This window comes from Phyllobates terribilis, unplaced genomic scaffold (assembly GCF_046119375.1).
Source record: "Phyllobates terribilis strain yellow unplaced genomic scaffold, ASM4611937v1 Scaffold_241__1_contigs__length_2998254, whole genome shotgun sequence".
NCBI lineage: Eukaryota > Metazoa > Chordata > Amphibia > Anura > Dendrobatidae > Phyllobates > Phyllobates terribilis.
This window is the reverse complement of record NW_027363001.1, coordinates 2,674,105-2,691,548: the sequence shown is the minus strand read 5'-3', so window position 1 is coordinate 2,691,548 and position 17,444 is coordinate 2,674,105. Positions and strand designations below refer to the sequence as shown.

Here is a 17,444-nt window from a genome sequence, read left to right as displayed (position 1 = left end):
ATCCAATGAGGAGAAGAAAAGCAAAGCCAAAGAGTCCATCCCAAAATCCGACAAACAAGCAAAATGAACAAAAAACATTGAATTCAATTCTTTCTGATTTTAGAAACTGCATTAAAGAAGGGGTGCACCGGTCCTGGAGATACTGCAATACCAGGTCAATGCGTGGAGTGGACAGAGCAAGCTCTTTTTCCATCTCCCTGTTCTAAAAATCCATTTAATATATGGTCCCCAGATAGGGGACGTATCAGATATTAAACTGATAAGAACAGATACTACACTTGATCTTAGCCAAAAGGCCGAGAAGCGATAACCAGAATTGGTTTCAAACTACGGAGCCACCCAAGGATCCTGAAAAGTCCATTTGTGGAGATGAGCTCCTGGACTCCCGTTAAGAAGACATGTTGTCAACCTCTAGATCCCTTACATGCCTGCACTTTTCGGCTTGCTGCTGCTGCAATCCACGCGTTTTAGATCTGCATAACTCCACCTCTTTAAACACAGCACCTTCACCCCCTGCTGTTCCCACCCGCCTCAACACCGTTGGAAGGGAGGAGAACCAATTAAGGCGGGGGGTGGGGTGGAACGAGCAGCTGTCTACCCTTAGCAGGAGGGCTCCTGATTACATACCTCTCCTGCTGCTGCTGCTGCTGGCTGTCCAGCAGCAGACTGAAGGTGGCTGCTGCTGTGCACAGGTATATAAAGGCTCAGAGCCTATTATGACACGCGCAGCCAGCGTTCCATTGCCACATTCCATCTACTGCAGGCAGGATACCTGGCTGGCCGAATGTCGCTGAGAAGCTCACAGAGACCGCCATAAGCAACAGTTTAACAGAATGCCACAGACTAATCAACCAAACTTTTTGGGTTGGGTTCTCTTTTATAGTCTGCAGGCATTAAATGAAAGAAGTCAGTGTTCCAGCAGAAGGAGACAACGTTTCAGAAAAGGCATTGTAGCAAACCAAAAAAGAAATTTTAAGCGCAGCAGAGTAACCAGCGCACATACCTGTTAGCTCAGGTGAGTTTAAAAGGCTGCTGTTGATAACAAGGGCATTTGCTAAATAGATGGTGTGTGTGCAACAATATACTGAAAGGTCAATTATATTGTGCAGCTTATCTCACCACCTGTAGTTATTTAGGTGAAAGCTCCAAAATGCTTGCCTAATATGTCTGTTTATCCAAAAGGAAGTAAAAAGGGAGAGCTAGAAAGATAGCATTGCATCACATTACATGGCAATGCAATGCACAGTTGCTGAAGTTGAACCAAAATGAGCTTGTAATCTGGCTTCTGCAACTTTGAACATGAAAAATCCAATGAGGAGAAGAAAAGCAAAGCCAAAGAGTCCATCCCAAAATCCGACAAACAAGCAAAATGAACAAAAAACATTGAATTCAATTCTTTCTGATTTTAGAAACTGCATTAAAGAAGGGGTGCACCGGTCCTGGAGATACTGCAATACCAGGTCAATGCGTGGAGTGGACAGAGCAAGCTCTTTTTCCATCTCCCTGTTCTAAAAATCCATTTAATATATGGTCCCCAGATAGGGAACGTATCAGATATTAAACTGATAAGAACAGATACTACACTTGATCTTAGCCAAAAGGCCGAGAAGCGATAACCAGAATTGGTTTCAAACTACGGAGCCACCCAAGGATCCTGAAAAGTCCATTTGTGGAGATGAGCTCCTGGACTCCCGTTAAGAAGACATGTTGTCAACCTCTAGATCCCTTACATGCCTGCACTTTTCGGCTTGCTGCTGCTGCAATCCACGCGTTTTAGATCTGCATAACTCCACCTCTTTAAACACAGCACCTTCACCCCCTGCTGTTCCCACCCGCCTCAACACCGTTGGAAGGGAGGAGAACCAATTAAGGCGGGGGGTGGGGTGGAACGAGCAGCTGTCTACCCTTAGCAGGAGGGCTCCTGATTACATACCTCTCCTGCTGCTGCTGCTGCTGGCTGTCCAGCAGCAGACTGAAGGTGGCTGCTGCTGTGCACAGGTATATAAAGGCTCAGAGCCTATTATGACACGCGCAGCCAGCGTTCCATTGCCACATTCCATCTACTGCAGGCAGGATACCTGGCTGGCTGAATGTCGCTGAGAAGCTCACAGAGACCGCCATAAGCAACAGTTTAACAGAATGCCACAGACTAATCAACCAAACTTTTTGGGTTGGGTTCTCTTTTATAGTCTGCAGGCATTAAATGAAAGAAGTCAGTGTTCCAGCAGAAGGAGACAACGTTTCAGAAAAGGCATTGTAGCAAACCAAAAAAGAAATTTTAAGCGCAGCAGAGTAACCAGCGCACATACCTGTTAGCTCAGGTGAGTTTAAAAGGCTGCTGTTGATAACAAGGGCATTTGCTAAATAGATGGTGTGTGTGCAACAATATACTGAAAGGTCAATTATATTGTGCAGCTTATCTCACCACCTGTAGTTATTTAGGTGAAAGCTCCAAAATGCTTGCCTAATATGTCTGTTTATCCAAAAGGAAGTAAAAAGGGAGAGCTAGAAAGATAGCATTGCATCACATTACATGGCAATGCAATGCACAGTTGCTGAAGTTGAACCAAAATGAGCTTGTAATCTGGCTTCTGCAACTTTGAACATGAAAAATCCAATGAGGAGAAGAAAAGCAAAGCCAAAGAGTAAATTCCCAAAATCCGACAAACAAGCAAAATGAACAAAAAACATTGAATTCAATTCTTTCTGATTTTAGAAACTGCATTAAAGAAGGGGTGCACCGGTCCTGGAGATACTGCAATACCAGGTCAATGCGTGGAGTGGACAGAGCAAGCTCTTTTTCCATCTCCCTGTTCTAAAAATCCATTTAATATATGGTCCCCAGATAGGGGACGTATCAGATATTAAACTGATAAGAACAGATACTACACTTGATCTTAGCCAAAAGGCCGAGAAGCGATAACCAGAATTGGTTTCAAACTACGGAGCCACCCAAGGATCCTGAAAAGTCCATTTGTGGAGATGAGCTCCTGGACTCCCGTTAAGAAGACATGTTGTCAACCTCTAGATCCCTTACATGCCTGCACTTTTCGGCTTGCTGCTGCTGCAATCCACGCGTTTTAGATCTGCATAACTCCACCTCTTTAAACACAGCACCTTCACCCCCTGCTGTTCCCACCCGCCTCAACACCGTTGGAAGGGAGGAGAACCAATTAAGGCGGGGGGTGGGGTGGAACGAGCAGCTGTCTACCCTTAGCAGGAGGGCTCCTGATTACATACCTCTCCTGCTGCTGCTGCTGCTGCTGGCTGTCCAGCAGCAGACTGAAGGTGGCTGCTGCTGTGCACAGGTATATAAAGGCTCAGAGCCTATTATGACATGCGCAGCCAGCGTTCCATTGCCACATTCCATCTACTGCAGGCAGGATACCTGGCTGGCTGAATGTCGCTGAGAAGCTCACAGAGACCGCCATAAGCAACAGTTTAACAGAATGCCACAGACTAATCAACCAAACTTTTTGGGTTGGGTTCTCTTTTATAGTCTGCAGGCATTAAATGAAAGAAGTCAGTGTTCCAGCAGAAGGAGACAACGTTTCAGAAAAGGCATTGTAGCAAACCAAAAAAGAAATTTTAAGCGCAGCAGAGTAACCAGCGCACATACCTGTTAGCTCAGGTGAGTTTAAAAGGCTGCTGTTGATAACAAGGGCATTTGCTAAATAGATGGTGTGTGTGCAACAATATACTGAAAGGTCAATTATATTGTGCAGCTTATCTCACCACCTGTAGTTATTTAGGTGAAAGCTCCAAAATGCTTGCCTAATATGTCTGTTTATCCAAAAGGAAGTAAAAAGGGAGAGCTAGAAAGATAGCATTGCATCACATTACATGGCAATGCAATGCACAGTTGCTGAAGTTGAACCAAAATGAGCTTGTAATCTGGCTTCTGCAACTTTGAACATGAAAAATCTAATGAGGAGAAGAAAAGCAAAGCCAAAGAGTCCATCCCAAAATCCGACAAACAAGCAAAATGAACAAAAAACATTGAATTCAATTCTTTCTGATTTTAGAAACTGCATTAAAGAAGGGGTGCACCGGTCCTGGAGATACTGCAATACCAGGTCAATGCGTGGAGTGGACAGAGCAAGCTGTTTTTCCATCTCCCTGTTCTAAAAATCCATTTAATATATGGTCTCCAGATAGGGGACGTATCAGATATTAAACTGATAAGAACAGATACTACACTTGATCTTAGCCAAAAGGCCGAGAAGCGATAACCAGAATTGGTTTCAAACTACGGAGCCACCCAAGGATCCTGAAAAGTCCATTTGTGGAGATGAGCTCCTGGACTCCCGTTAAGAAGACATGTTGTCAACCTCTAGATCCCTTACATGCCTGCACTTTTCGGCTTGCTGCTGCTGCAATCCACGCGTTTTAGATCTGCATAACTCCACCTCTTTAAACACAGCACCTTCACCCCCTGCTGTTCCCACCCGCCTCAACACCGTTGGAAGGGAGGAGAACCAATTAAGGCGGGGGGTGGGGTGGAACGAGCAGCTGTCTACCCTTAGCAGGAGGGCTCCTGATTACATACCTCTCCTGCTGCTGCTGCTGCTGGCTGTCCAGCAGCAGACTGAAGGTGGCTGCTGCTGTGCACAGGTATATAAAGGCTCAGAGCCTATTATGACACGCGCAGCCAGCGTTCCATTGCCACATTCCATCTACTGCAGGCAGGATACCTGGCTGGCTGAATGTCGCTGAGAAGCTCACAGAGACCGCCATAAGCAACAGTTTAACAGAATGCCACAGACTAATCAACCAAACTTTTTGGGTTGGGTTCTCTTTTATAGTCTGCAGGCATTAAATGAAAGAAGTCAGTGTTCCAGCAGAAGGAGACAACGTTTCAGAAAAGGCATTGTAGCAAACCAAAAAAGAAATTTTAAGCGCAGCAGAGTAACCAGCGCACATACCTGTTAGCTCAGGTGAGTTTAAAAGGCTGCTGTTGATAACAAGGGCATTTGCTAAATAGATGGTGTGTGTGCAACAATATACTGAAAGGTAAATTATATTGTGCAGCCTATCTCACCACCTGTAGTTATTTAGGTGAAAGCTCCAAAATGCTTGCCTAATATGTCTGTTTATCCAAAAGGAAGTAAAAAGGGAGAGCTAGAAAGATAGCATTGCATCACATTACATGGCAATGCAATGCACAGTTGCTGAAGTTGAACCAAAATGAGCTTGTAATCTGGCTTCTGCAACTTTGAACATGAAAAATCCAATGAGGAGAAGAAAAGCAAAGCCAAAGAGTCCATCCCAAAATCCGACAAACAAGCAAAATGAACAAAAAACATTGAATTCAATTCTTTCTGATTTTAGAAACTGCATTAAAGAAGGGGTGCACCGGTCCTGGAGATACTGCAATACCAGGTCAATGCGTGGAGTGGACAGAGCAAGCTCTTTTTCCATCTCCCTGTTCTAAAAATCCATTTAATATATGGTCCCCAGATAGGGGACGTATCAGATATTAAACTGATAAGAACAGATACTACACTTGATCTTAGCCAAAAGGCCGAGAAGCGATAACCAGAATTGGTTTCAAACTACGGAGCCACCCAAGGATCCTGAAAAGTCCATTTGTGGAGATGAGCTCCTGGACTCCCGTTAAGAAGACATGTTGTCAACCTCTAGATCCCTTACATGCCTGCACTTTTCGGCTTGCTGCTGCTGCAATCCACGCGTTTTAGATCTGCATAACTCCACCTCTTTAAACACAGCACCTTCACCCCCTGCTGTTCCCACCCGCCTCAACACCGTTGGAAGGGAGGAGAACCAATTAAGGCGGGGGGTGGGGTGGAACGAGCAGCTGTCTACCCTTAGCAGGAGGGCTCCTGATTACATACCTCTCCTGCTGCTGCTGCTGCTGGCTGTCCAGCAGCAGACTGAAGGTGGCTGCTGCTGTGCACAGGTATATAAAGGCTCAGAGCCTATTATAACACGCGCAGCCAGCGTTCCATTGCCACATTCCATCTACTGCAGGCAGGATACCTGGCTGGCTGAATGTCGCTGAGAAGCTCACAGAGACCGCCATAAGCAACAGTTTAACAGAATGCCACAGACTAATCAACCAAACTTTTTGGGTTGGGTTCTCTTTTATAGTCTGCAGGCATTAAATGAAAGAAGTCAGTGTTCCAGCAGAAGGAGACAACGTTTCAGAAAAGGCATTGTAGCAAACCAAAAAAGAAATTTTAAGCGCAGCAGAGTAACCAGCGCACATACCTGTTAGCTCAGGTGAGTTTAAAAGGCTGCTGTTGATAACAAGGGCATTTGCTAAATAGATGGTGTGTGTGCAACAATATACTGAAAGGTCAATTATATTGTGCAGCTTATCTCACCACCTGTAGTTATTTAGGTGAAAGCTCCAAAATGCTTGCCTAATATGTCTGTTTATCCAAAAGGAAGTAAAAAGGGAGAGCTAGAAAGATAGCATTGCATCACATTACATGGCAATGCAATGCACAGTTGCTGAAGTTGAACCAAAATGAGCTTGTAATCTGGCTTCTGCAACTTTGAACATGAAAAATCCAATGAGGAGAAGAAAAGCAAAGCCAAAGAGTCCATCCCAAAATCCGACAAACAAGCAAAATGAACAAAAAACATTGAATTCAATTCTTTCTGATTTTAGAAACTGCATTAAAGAAGGGGTGCACCGGTCCTGGAGATACTGCAATACCAGGTCAATGCGTGGAGTGGACAGAGCAAGCTCTTTTTCCATCTCCCTGTTCTAAAAATCCATTTAATATATGGTCCCCAGATAGGGGACGTATCAGATATTAAACTGATAAGAACAGATTTTTTTTTTTTTTTATCGAAAGCCCGAATTCGTGTACAAAACCCGAGTGCGCTTAAAAAAGTGACAAGTGCCACAAAAAAAAAGTGCACTAGGATGCTGGTCTTCTTGAAACCCTCTCCAAAAGGAGAAGGGTCCCCCAAACCATTCCCCGTCCCTCCGAGCCAGAAGGCCACAGCGAGGCACAGGGACAAATAGCCACCTCCAGCCGGAGCCAGAGGCGACCCAATCTTACCCTCAATACCTGCCCGAGTTCTCACCCGAGCAAGGCACTGGGAGCCAAAGACTGTGCTCCCCTCCCGGAAGAGGGGAGCCAACAACGCTCTCCTCCCGAAAGAGGAGAGCCAGGGGGGTTCAGGGGGGAGCGGAACCTGATGGCCACACACTCCCCCCCTAGACCTGCCAAGAGAGGAACCCGTAAGGGAACCGCATCCCGACAAAATCCTAGTAAGGACGTGGACACACGTGAAAAAGTGGACACACAGTGACAAAAAAAAATTAAATAAATAGTGAAGGTTTCACAGTATAATACTGCCCGGACCTTCGACCGGGAATTGAAAAATTCCCCATCCTAAGGCCAGAAGGCCCGGAATAAGGGTGTGTGTGAAGAAAGAAATATTGAAGTGCTAGTGCAAATGTGCCATAAACTCAAGTGGGGTTCCCAATCCCAGTGAGTTAAGGCACCCCAGGGTCACCACTCCTGGGGCACTTCACACTTCGGGCTTTCGATCTTCCCCGGCCCAATGGCGTCGATCCTGGGGGGCCATGCTTTCCACCAGATGACTATATTAGCCACCTGGCGTACTAACAAGCGCCTAAACCCCAGTGTGCATAATGTATCAATCTACTAGGGCGGCAAACATCCAAAACCGCCTTTTCGAAAGATACTACACTTGATCTTAGCCAAAAGGCCGAGAAGCGATAACCAGAATTGGTTTCAAACTACGGAGCCACCCAAGGATCCTGAAAAGTCCATTTGTGGAGATGAGCTCCTGGACTCCCGTTAAGAAGACATGTTGTCAACCTCTAGATCCCTTACATGCCTGCACTTTTCGGCTTGCTGCTGCTGCAATCCACGCGTTTTAGATCTGCATAACTCCACCTCTTTAAACACAGCACCTTCACCCCCTGCTGTTCCCACCCGCCTCAACACCGTTGGAAGGGAGGAGAACCAATTAAGGCGGGGGGTGGGGTGGAACGAGCAGCTGTCTACCCTTAGCAGGAGGGCTCCTGATTACATACCTCTCCTGCTGCTGCTGCTGCTGGCTGTCCAGCAGCAGACTGAAGGTGGCTGCTGCTGTGCACAGGTATATAAAGGCTCAGAGCCTATTATGACACGCGCAGCCAGCGTTCCATTGCCACATTCCATCTACTGCAGGCAGGATACCTGGCTGGCTGAATGTCGCTGAGAAGCTCACAGAGACCGCCATAAGCAACAGTTTAACAGAATGCCACAGACTAATCAACCAAACTTTTTGGGTTGGGTTCTCTTTTATAGTCTGCAGGCATTAAATGAAAGAAGTCAGTGTTCCAGCAGAAGGAGACAACGTTTCAGAAAAGGCATTGTAGCAAACCAAAAAAGAAATTTTAAGCGCAGCAGAGTAACCAGCGCACATACCTGTTAGCTCAGGTGAGTTTAAAAGGCTGCTGTTGATAACAAGGGCATTTGCTAAATAGATGGTGTGTGTGCAACAATATACTGAAAGGTCAATTATATTGTGCAGCTTATCTCACCACCTGTAGTTATTTAGGTGAAAGCTCCAAAATGCTTGCCTAATATGTCTGTTTATCCAAAAGGAAGTAAAAAGGGAGAGCTAGAAAGATAGCATTGCATCACATTACATGGCAATGCAATGCACAGTTGCTGAAGTTGAACCAAAATGAGCTTGTAATCTGGCTTCTGCAACTTTGAACATGAAAAATCCAATGAGGAGAAGAAAAGCAAAGCCAAAGAGTCCATCCCAAAATCCGACAAACAAGCAAAATGAACAAAAAACATTGAATTCAATTCTTTCTGATTTTAGAAACTGCATTAAAGAAGGGGTGCACCGGTCCTGGAGATACTGCAATACCAGGTCAATGCGTGGAGTGGACAGAGCAAGCTCTTTTTCCATCTCCCTGTTCTAAAAATCCATTTAATATATGGTCCCCAGATAGGGGACGTATCAGATATTAAACTGATAAGAACAGATACTACACTTGATCTTAGCCAAAAGGCCGAGAAGCGATAACCAGAATTGGTTTCAAACTACGGAGCCACCCAAGGATCCTGAAAAGTCCATTTGTGGAGATGAGCTCCTGGACTCCCGTTAAGAAGACATGTTGTCAACCTCTAGATCCCTTACATGCCTGCACTTTTCGGCTTGCTGCTGCTGCAATCCACGCGTTTTAGATCTGCATAACTCCACCTCTTTAAACACAGCACCTTCACCCCCTGCTGTTCCCACCCGCCTCAACACCGTTGGAAGGGAGGAGAACCAATTAAGGCGGGGGGTGGGGTGGAACGAGCAGCTGTCTACCCTTAGCAGGAGGGCTCCTGATTACATACCTCTCCTGCTGCTGCTGCTGCTGGCTGTCCAGCAGCAGACTGAAGGTGGCTGCTGCTGTGCACAGGTATATAAAGGCTCAGAGCCTATTATGACACGCGCAGCCAGCGTTCCATTGCCACATTCCATCTACTGCAGGCAGGATACCTGGCTGGCTGAATGTCGCTGAGAAGCTCACAGAGACCGCCATAAGCAACAGTTTAACAGAATGCCACAGACTAATCAACCAAACTTTTTGGGTTGGGTTCTCTTTTATAGTCTGCAGGCATTAAATGAAAGAAGTCAGTGTTCCAGCAGAAGGAGACAACGTTTCAGAAAAGGCATTGTAGCAAACCAAAAAAGAAATTTTAAGCGCAGCAGAGTAACCAGCGCACATACCTGTTAGCTCAGGTGAGTTTAAAAGGCTGCTGTTGATAACAAGGGCATTTGCTAAATAGATGGTGTGTGTGCAACAATATACTGAAAGGTCAATTATATTGTGCAGCTTATCTCACCACCTGTAGTTATTTAGGTGAAAGCTCCAAAATGCTTGCCTAATATGTCTGTTTATCCAAAAGGAAGTAAAAAGGGAGAGCTAGAAAGATAGCATTGCATCACATTACATGGCAATGCAATGCACAGTTGCTGAAGTTGAACCAAAATGAGCTTGTAATCTGGCTTCTGCAACTTTGAACATGAAAAATCCAATGAGGAGAAGAAAAGCAAAGCCAAAGAGTCCATCCCAAAATCCGACAAACAAGCAAAATGAACAAAAAACATTGAATTCAATTCTTTCTGATTTTAGAAACTGCATTAAAGAAGGGGTGCACCGGTCCTGGAGATACTGCAATACCAGGTCAATGCGTGGAGTGGACAGAGCAAGCTCTTATTCCATCTCCCTGTTCTAAAAATCCATTTAATATATGGTCCCCAGATAGGGGACGTATCAGATATTAAACTGATAAGAACAGATACTACACTTGATCTTAGCCAAAAGGCCGAGAAGCGATAACCAGAATTGGTTTCAAACTACGGAGCCACCCAAGGATCCTGAAAAGTCCATTTGTGGAGATGAGCTCCTGGACTCCCGTTAAGAAGACATGTTGTCAACCTCTAGATCCCTTACATGCCTGCACTTTTCGGCTTGCTGCTGCTGCAATCCACGCGTTTTAGATCTGCATAACTCCACCTCTTTAAACACAGCACCTTCACCCCCTGCTGTTCCCACCCGCCTCAACACCGTTGGAAGAGAGGAGAACCAATTAAGGCGGGGGGTGGGGTGGAACGAGCAGCTGTCTACCCTTAGCAGGAGGGCTCCTGATTACATACCTCTCCTGCTGCTGCTGCTGCTGGCTGTCCAGCAGCAGACTGAAGGTGGCTGCTGCTGTGCACAGGTATATAAAGGCTCAGAGCCTATTATGACACGCGCAGCCAGCGTTCCATTGCCACATTCCATCTACTGCAGGCAGGATACCTGGCTGGCTGAATGTCGCTGAGAAGCTCACAGAGACCGCCATAAGCAACAGTTTAACAGAATGCCACAGACTAATCAACCAAACTTTTTGGGTTGGGTTCTCTTTTATAGTCTGCAGGCATTAAATGAAAGAAGTCAGTGTTCCAGCAGAAGGAGACAACGTTTCAGAAAAGGCATTGTAGCAAACCAAAAAAGAAATTTTAAGCGCAGCAGAGTAACCAGCGCACATACCTGTTAGCTCAGGTGAGTTTAAAAGGCTGCTGTTGATAACAAGGGCATTTGCTAAATAGATGGTGTGTGTGCAACAATATACTGAAAGGTCAATTATATTGTGCAGCTTATCTCACCACCTGTAGTTATTTAGGTGAAAGCTCCAAAATGCTTGCCTAATATGTCTGTTTATCCAAAAGGAAGTAAAAAGGGAGAGCTAGAAAGATAGCATTGCATCACATTACATGGCAATGCAATGCACAGTTGCTGAAGTTGAACCAAAATGAGCTTGTAATCTGGCTTCTGCAACTTTGAACATGAAAAATCTAATGAGGAGAAGAAAAGCAAAGCCAAAGAGTCCATCCCAAAATCCGACAAACAAGCAAAATGAACAAAAAACATTGAATTCAATTCTTTCTGATTTTAGAAACTGCATTAAAGAAGGGGTGCACCGGTCCTGGAGATACTGCAATACCAGGTCAATGCGTGGAGTGGACAGAGCAAGCTCTTTTTCCATCTCCCTGTTCTAAAAATCCATTTAATATATGGTCTCCAGATAGGGGACGTATCAGATATTAAACTGATAAGAACAGATACTACACTTGATCTTAGCCAAAAGGCCGAGAAGCGATAACCAGAATTGGTTTCAAACTACGGAGCCACCCAAGGATCCTGAAAAGTCCATTTGTGGAGATGAGCTCCTGGACTCCCGTTAAGAAGACATGTTGTCAACCTCTAGATCCCTTATATGCCTGCACTTTTCGGCTTGCTGCTGCTGCAATCCACGCGTTTTAGATCTGCATAACTCCACCTCTTTAAACACAGCACCTTCACCCCCTGCTGTTCCCACCCGCCTCAACACCGTTGGAAGGGAGGAGAACCAATTAAGGTGGGGGGTGGGGTGGAACGAGCAGCTGTCTACCCTTAGCAGGAGGGCTCCTGATTACATACCTCTCCTGCTGCTGCTGCTGCTGGCTGTCCAGCAGCAGACTGAAGGTGGCTGCTGCTGTGCACAGGTATATAAAGGCTCAGAGCCTATTATGACACGCGCAGCCAGCGTTCCATTGCCACATTCCATCTACTGCAGGCAGGATACCTGGCTGGCTGAATGTCGCTGAGAAGCTCACAGAGACCGCCATAAGCAACAGTTTAACAGAATGCCACAGACTAATCAACCAAACTTTTTGGGTTGGGTTCTCTTTTATAGTCTGCAGGCATTAAATGAAAGAAGTCAGTGTTCCAGCAGAAGGAGACAACGTTTCAGAAAAGGCATTGTAGCAAACCAAAAAAGAAATTTTAAGCGCAGCAGAGTAACCAGCGCACATACCTGTTAGCTCAGGTGAGTTTAAAAGGCTGCTGTTGATAACAAGGGCATTTGCTAAATAGATGGTGTGTGTGCAACAATATACTGAAAGGTAAATTATATTGTGCAGCTTATCTCACCACCTGTAGTTATTTAGGTGAAAGCTCCAAAATGCTTGCCTAATATGTCTGTTTATCCAAAAGGAAGTAAAAAGGGAGAGCTAGAAAGATAGCATTGCATCACATTACATGGCAATGCAATGCACAGTTGCTGAAGTTGAACCAAAATGAGCTTGTAATCTGGCTTCTGCAACTTTGAACATGAAAAATCCAATGAGGAGAAGAAAAGCAAAGCCAAAGAGTCCATCCCAAAATCCGACAAACAAGCAAAATGAACAAAAAACATTGAATTCAATTCTTTCTGATTTTAGAAACTGCATTAAAGAAGGGGTGCACCGGTCCTGGAGATACTGCAATACCAGGTCAATGCGTGGAGTGGACAGAGCAAGCTCTTTTTCCATCTCCCTGTTCTAAAAATCCATTTAATATATGGTCCCCAGATAGGGGACGTATCAGATATTAAACTGATAAGAACAGATTTTTTTTTTTTGAAAGCCCGAATTCGTGTACAAAACCCGAGTGCGCTTAAAAAAGTGACAAGTGCCACAAAAAAAGTGCACTAGGATGCTGGTCTTCTTGAAACCCTCTCCAAAAGGAGAAGGGTCCCCCAAACCATTCCCCGTCCCTCCGAGCCAAAAGGCCACAGCGAGGAACAGGGACAAAAAGCCACCTCCAGCCGAAGCCAGAGGCGACCCAATCTTACCCCCAGCACCTGCCCGAGTTCTCACCCGAGCAAGGCACTGGGAGCCAAAGACTGTGCTCCCCTCCCGGAAGAGGGGAGCCAACAACGCTCTCCTCCCAAAAGAGGAGAGCCAGGGGGGTTCAGGGGGGAGCGGAACCTGATGGCCACACACTCCCCCCCTAGACCTGCCAAGAGAGGAACCCGTAAGGGAACCGCATCCCGACAAAATCCTAGTAGGACGTGACACACGTGAATAAGTGGACACACAGTGACAAAGAAATTAAATAAATAGTGAAGGTTTCACAGTATAATACTGCCCGGACCTTCGACCGGGAATTGAAAAATTCCCCATCCTAAGGCCAGAAGGCCCGGAATAAGGGTGTGTGCGAAGAAAGAAAATTTGAAGTGCTTGTGCAAATGTGCCATAAACTCAAGTGGGGTTCCCAATCCCAGTGAGTTAAGGCACCCCAGGGTCACCACTCCTGGGGCACTTCACACTTCGGGCTTTCGATCTTCCCCGGCCCAATGGCGTCGATCCTGGGGGGCCATGCTTTCCACCAGATGACTATATTAGCCACCTGGCGTACTAACAAGCGCCTAAACCCCAGTGTGCATAATGTATCAATCTACTAGGGCGGCCAACATCCAAAACCGCCTTTTCGAAAGACACTACACTTGATCTTAGCCAAAAGGCCGAGAAGCGATAACCAGAATTGGTTTCAAACTATGGAGCCACCCAAGGATCCTGAAAAGTCCATTTGTGGAGATGAGCTCCTGGACTCCCGTTAAGAAGACATGTTGTCAACCTCTAGATCCCTTACATGCCTGCACTTTTCGGCTTGCTGCTGCTGCAATCCACGCGTTTTAGATCTGCATAACTCCACCTCTTTAAACACAGCACCTTCACCCCCTGCTGTTCCCACCCGCCTCAACACCGTTGGAAGGGAGGAGAACCAATTAAGGCGGGGGGTGGGGTGGAACGAGCAGCTGTCTACCCTTAGCAGAAGGGCTCCTGATTACATACCTCTCCTGCTGCTGCTGCTGGCTGTCCAGCAGCAGACTGAAGGTGGCTGCTGCTGTGCACAGGTATATAAAGGCTCAGAGCCTATTATGACACGCGCAGCCAGCGTTCCATTGCCACATTCCATCTACTGCAGGCAGGATACCTGGCTGGCTGAATGTCGCTGAGAAGCTCACAGAGACCGCCATAAGCAACAGTTTAACAGAATGCCACAGACTAATCAACCAAACTTTTTGGGTTGGGTTCTCTTTTATAGTCTGCAGGCATTAAATGAAAGAAGTCAGTGTTCCAGCAGAAGGAGACAACGTTTCAGAAAAGGCATTGTAGCAAACCAAAAAAGAAATTTTAAGCGCAGCAGAGTAACCAGCGCACATACCTGTTAGCTCAGGTGAGTTTAAAAGGCTGCTGTTGATAACAAGGGCATTTGCTAAATAGATGGTGTGTGTGCAACAATATACTGAAAGGTCAATTATATTGTGCAGCTTATCTCACCACCTGTAGTTATTTAGGTGAAAGCTCCAAAATGCTTGCCTAATATGTCTGTTTATCCAAAAGGAAGTAAAAAGGGAGAGCTAGAAAGATAGCATTGCATCACATTACATGGCAATGCAATGCACAGTTGCTGAAGTTGAACCAAAATGAGCTTGTAATCTGGCTTCTGCAACTTTGAACATGAAAAATCCAATGAGGAGAAGAAAAGCAAAGCCAAAGAGTCCATCCCAAAATCCGACAAACAAGCAAAATGAACAAAAAACATTGAATTCAATTCTTTCTGATTTTAGAAACTGCATTAAAGAAGGGGTGCACCGGTCCTGGAGATACTGCAATACCAGGTCAATGCGTGGAGTGGACAGAGCAAGCTCTTTTTCCATCTCCCTGTTCTAAAAATCCATTTAATATATGGTCCCCAGATAGGGGACGTATCAGATATTAAACTGATAAGAACAGATACTACACTTGATCTTAGCCAAAAGACCGAGAAGCGATAACCAGAATTGGTTTCAAACTACGGAGCCACCCAAGGATCCTGAAAAGTCCATTTGTGGAGATGAGCTCCTGGACTCCCGTTAAGAAGACATGTTGTCAACCTCTAGATCCCTTACATGCCTGCACTTTTCGGCTTGCTGCTGCTGCAATCCACGCGTTTTAGATCTGCATAACTCCACCTCTTTAAACACAGCACCTTCACCCCCTGCTGTTCCCACCCGCCTCAACACCATTGGAAGGGAGGAGAACCAATTAAGGCGGGGGGTGGGGTGGAACGAGCAGCTGTCTACCCTTAGCAGGAGGGCTCCTGATTACATACCTCTCCTGCTGCTGCTGCTGCTGGCTGTCCAGCAGCAGACTGAAGGTGGCTGCTGCTGTGCACAGGTATATAAAGGCTCAGAGCCTATTATGACACGCGCAGCCAGCGTTCCATTGCCACATTCCATCTACTGCAGGCAGGATACCTGGCTGGCTGAATGTCGCTGAGAAGCTCACAGAGACCGCCATAAGCAACAGTTTAACAGAATGCCACAGACTAATCAACCAAACTTTTTGGGTTGGGTTCTCTTTTATAGTCTGCAGGCATTAAATGAAAGAAGTCAGTGTTCCAGCAGAAGGAGACAACGTTTCAGAAAAGGCATTGTAGCAAACCAAAAAAGAAATTTTAAGCGCAGCAGAGTAACCAGCGCACATACCTGTTAGCTCAGGTGAGTTTAAAAGGCTGCTGTTGATAACAAGGGCATTTGCTAAATAGATGGTGTGTGTGCAACAATATACTGAAAGGTCAATTATATTGTGCAGCTTATCTCACCACCTGTAGTTATTTAGGTGAAAGCTCCAAAATGCTTGCCTAATATGTCTGTTTATCCAAAAGGAAGTAAAAAGGGAGAGCTAGAAAGATAGCATTGCATCACATTACATGGCAATGCAATGCACAGTTGCTGAAGTTGAACCAAAATGAGCTTGTAATCTGGCTTCTGCAACTTTGAACATGAAAAATCCAATGAGGAGAAGAAAAGCAAAGCCAAAGAGTCCATCCCAAAATCCGACAAACAAGCAAAATGAACAAAAAACATTGAATTCAATTCTTTCTGATTTTAGAAACTGCATTAAAGAAGGGGTGCACCGGTCCTGGAGATACTGCAATACCAGGTCAATGCGTGGAGTGGACAGAGCAAGCTCTTTTTCCATCTCCCTGTTCTAAAAATCCATTTAATATATGGTCCCCAGATAGGGGACGTATCAGATATTAAACTGATAAGAACAGATACTACACTTGATCTTAGCCAAAAGGCCGAGAAGCGATAACCAGAATTGGTTTCAAACTACGGAGCCACCCAAGGATCCTGAAAAGTCCATTTGTGGAGATGAGCTCCTGGACTCCCGTTAAGAAGACATGTTGTCAACCTCTAGATCCCTTACATGCCTGCACTTTTCGGCTTGCTGCTGCTGCAATCCACGCGTTTTAGATCTGCATAACTCCACCTCTTTAAACACAGCACCTTCACCCCCTGCTGTTCCCACCCGCCTCAACACCGTTGGAAGGGAGGAGAACCAATTAAGGCGGGGGGTGGGGTGGAACGAGCAGCTGTCTACCCTTAGCAGGAGGGCTCCTGATTACATACCTCTCCTGCTGCTGCTGCTGCTGGCTGTCCAGCAGCAGACTGAAGGTGGCTGCTGCTGTGCACAGGTATATAAAGGCTCAGAGCCTATTATGACACGCGCAGCCAGCGTTCCATTGCCACATTCCATCTACTGCAGGCAGGATACCTGGCTGGCTGAATGTCGCTGAGAAGCTCACAGAGACCGCCATAAGCAACAGTTTAACAGAATGCCACAGACTAATCAACCAAACTTTTTGGGTTGGGTTCTCTTTTATAGTCTGCAGGCATTAAATGAAAGAAGTCAGTGTTCCAGCAGAAGGAGACAATGTTTCAGAAAAGGCATTGTAGCAAACCAAAAAAGAAATTTTAAGCGCAGCAGAGTAACCAGCGCACATACCTGTTAGCTCAGGTGAGTTTAAAAGGCTGCTGTTGATAACAAGGGCATTTGCTAAATAGATGGTGTGTGTGCAACAATATACTGAAAGGTCAATTATATTGTGCAGCTTATCTCACCACCTGTAGTTATTTAGGTGAAAGCTCCAAAATGCTTGCCTAATATGTCTGTTTATCCAAAAGGAAGTAAAAAGGGAGAGCTAGAAAGATAGCATTGCATCACATTACATGGCAATGCAATGCACAGTTGCTGAAGTTGAACCAAAATGAGCTTGTAATCTGGCTTCTGCAACTTTGAACATGAAAAATCCAATGAGGAGAAGA

At 45.6% G+C, this 17,444-nt stretch overlaps 11 non-coding genes and 2 pseudogenes across 11 annotated transcripts; all 13 read right to left on the bottom strand.

Moving 5' to 3' along the window:
- Positions 1-117: 117 nt before the first annotated feature.
- On the bottom strand, positions 118-308 carry LOC141217403 (U2 spliceosomal RNA). The gene has a single exon (XR_012286239.1). It is a non-coding gene; the product is annotated as a U2 spliceosomal RNA (small nuclear RNA).
- Positions 309-1,423: 1,115 nt separating this feature from the next.
- Positions 1,424-1,614, bottom strand: LOC141217553 (U2 spliceosomal RNA). The gene has a single exon (XR_012286384.1). It is a non-coding gene; the product is annotated as a U2 spliceosomal RNA (small nuclear RNA).
- Positions 1,615-2,730: 1,116 nt separating this feature from the next.
- Positions 2,731-2,921, bottom strand: LOC141217400 (U2 spliceosomal RNA). The gene has a single exon (XR_012286237.1). It is a non-coding gene; the product is annotated as a U2 spliceosomal RNA (small nuclear RNA).
- Positions 2,922-4,039: 1,118 nt separating this feature from the next.
- On the bottom strand, positions 4,040-4,230 carry LOC141217591 (U2 spliceosomal RNA). Its single transcript, XR_012286420.1, has one exon. It is a non-coding gene; the product is annotated as a U2 spliceosomal RNA (small nuclear RNA).
- A 1,115-nt stretch (positions 4,231-5,345) lies between these two features.
- LOC141217399 (U2 spliceosomal RNA) lies at positions 5,346-5,536 on the bottom strand. The gene has a single exon (XR_012286236.1). It is a non-coding gene; the product is annotated as a U2 spliceosomal RNA (small nuclear RNA).
- Positions 5,537-6,651: 1,115 nt separating this feature from the next.
- Positions 6,652-6,838, bottom strand: LOC141217634 (U2 spliceosomal RNA). Its single transcript, XR_012286457.1, has one exon. It is a non-coding gene; the product is annotated as a U2 spliceosomal RNA (small nuclear RNA).
- Positions 6,839-7,633: 795 nt separating this feature from the next.
- Positions 7,634-7,725, bottom strand: LOC141217664 (U2 spliceosomal RNA; annotated as a pseudogene).
- A 1,115-nt stretch (positions 7,726-8,840) lies between these two features.
- Positions 8,841-9,031, bottom strand: LOC141217398 (U2 spliceosomal RNA). The gene has a single exon (XR_012286235.1). It is a non-coding gene; the product is annotated as a U2 spliceosomal RNA (small nuclear RNA).
- A 1,115-nt stretch (positions 9,032-10,146) lies between these two features.
- Positions 10,147-10,337, bottom strand: LOC141217672 (U2 spliceosomal RNA). The gene has a single exon (XR_012286473.1). It is a non-coding gene; the product is annotated as a U2 spliceosomal RNA (small nuclear RNA).
- A 1,115-nt stretch (positions 10,338-11,452) lies between these two features.
- Positions 11,453-11,643, bottom strand: LOC141217578 (U2 spliceosomal RNA). The gene has a single exon (XR_012286408.1). It is a non-coding gene; the product is annotated as a U2 spliceosomal RNA (small nuclear RNA).
- A 1,115-nt stretch (positions 11,644-12,758) lies between these two features.
- Positions 12,759-12,934, bottom strand: LOC141217635 (U2 spliceosomal RNA; annotated as a pseudogene).
- A 1,998-nt stretch (positions 12,935-14,932) lies between these two features.
- On the bottom strand, positions 14,933-15,123 carry LOC141217577 (U2 spliceosomal RNA). Its single transcript, XR_012286407.1, has one exon. It is a non-coding gene; the product is annotated as a U2 spliceosomal RNA (small nuclear RNA).
- A 1,115-nt stretch (positions 15,124-16,238) lies between these two features.
- Positions 16,239-16,429, bottom strand: LOC141217397 (U2 spliceosomal RNA). Its single transcript, XR_012286234.1, has one exon. It is a non-coding gene; the product is annotated as a U2 spliceosomal RNA (small nuclear RNA).
- Positions 16,430-17,444: the final 1,015 nt, after the last annotated feature.